We start from the raw sequence: 1,688 nt of genomic DNA on the forward strand, positions 1-1,688 counted from the left end.
GACGCGGCGCTGATTGGCGGAAAGAAGCGTCGATTTCACTGCAAGCTGTGATTGGAGGTAACCTCGTTCGCGCCTCAACGATAATTGGCGAGAGCCGCCTGTGGACCGCCCCCTCCCATCCATTTCTGGGCGGGGCCGAGCCGGAAGCGGCAATGTTTTCCGCCCGCCTCCGGGGTTGGCTCTGAGGTGACGTCTTGAGGGCGTGCCAAGTGTGCTCCCCCGCCCCGCCGGGTATCCATAGTAACGCGTCAGCGGCCGACCGCGGGGTTAGTCTCTCACGTTTGCTCTCAGAGCATTCTAGGTGACCCGGAATCTCCGGGGAGTGTAGAACGCTGGTTCTGGGAGACCAAGGGACAAAAATCGTTTGGAGGTGTTTTTTTTTTTTTTTCCCCAAAATATGTGCACGTGCCTTTCCACCCACCCTGCTCCCCTAGGCGAGTCAGAGCTCCGGGGACAACGTGCGTGCTTCCTTAGTCGCTTCAGGCTTGTCCGACTCTGCGACTCTACGGACTGCAGCCTGCCAGGCTACTCTGTCCATGGGATTCTCCAGGCAGGAACACTGGAGTGGGTCGCCGTGCCCTCCTCCGGGGGATCTTCCTGACCCAGGGTTAGAACCTGCATCTGTCTTCTGCATTGGCAGGCAGATTCTTTACTACTAGCTCGCCACACGCTGTGGCCACCACATATATTTGGGGAAAAACTCCCCTGGTGATTCTGACAAGCTCGCGCTACACCATGGTTTAGAACCACTGGCGCGACCCCAGAGCCATCTCCCTGATAGATGCCTTCCTACCGCAGTCAGGCTGACTTGCCTGTAGCTGCCACCGCACAGCTCTTACACCTGCAATTTCTCTCTTATTTATTTCTTCCGTGTAATTATTTGCTTGCATAGCCACCTCCCTACCAGGCTGTGACTTCCTCTTCCTCTTGTGTCTCGCTCATCGGTCCCCTCTTTCCCCTCTCCATGCCTGGCAAGGAAAAGTGCCCTTTACAATAACTTGAATTGGGCTGGTGGTAGGGAGGCTGTCCATTGATGAATCTGGAGTGAAACTGGGGAGGAATATGTGCCAGGATTAGTTTGAAGTTCGACTGGGTGCAGAGGGTGTATGAGAGGATCCTAAAGTGCGTATGGTGGAAAAGTGAGTGGGGTGAGTGAGGTTGGGGAGAGACCAGAGGAAACCCCACAAAACCCATTTGGGCAGACGTGTCAGAGAGATCGTGGGAATTTCTTGGCCCCTCTGCAGTGTGAGATTACATCTGGGGACACCAGAAGTCTTGTTTTCATAGCTCTGCCTCCTTCTCTGGGATAGAACTCTATAAGTCCTGAGCTATTATGGCACTTTCCCTCCCAGGAAAGAAGCACAGGTTCCTCCTCCAAGTTCCTCCAGAAGACAGTCTGGAATGCACTCTGTTTCTCTCTCTCTCCATTTCCTGGGCTGGTCCCTACATCAACCCCTGGGCCTAAGCCCTGGGGGCCCTAACACCTGGGTGGTTGAGTCAGCACTGCAGGAATGGGCTTCAGTAGGAAACCTAATGATTCAGGACCTCAAGAATGGCGTTGGACAAGCCACCAAACCAGCTGTCTGGGCCTCCGCCCCCTCTTGAGGTGGCAACAAGGAACTCAGCTCCGTCACGGGGCACCCAAATTACCTGCCCTTGCAAATTTCAGACCTTCAGCTGCCCTCTGC

Source organism: Bison bison, unplaced genomic scaffold (genome assembly GCF_000754665.1).
Source record: "Bison bison bison isolate TAMUID 2011002044 unplaced genomic scaffold, Bison_UMD1.0 scf7180017864379, whole genome shotgun sequence".
NCBI lineage: Eukaryota > Metazoa > Chordata > Mammalia > Artiodactyla > Bovidae > Bison > Bison bison.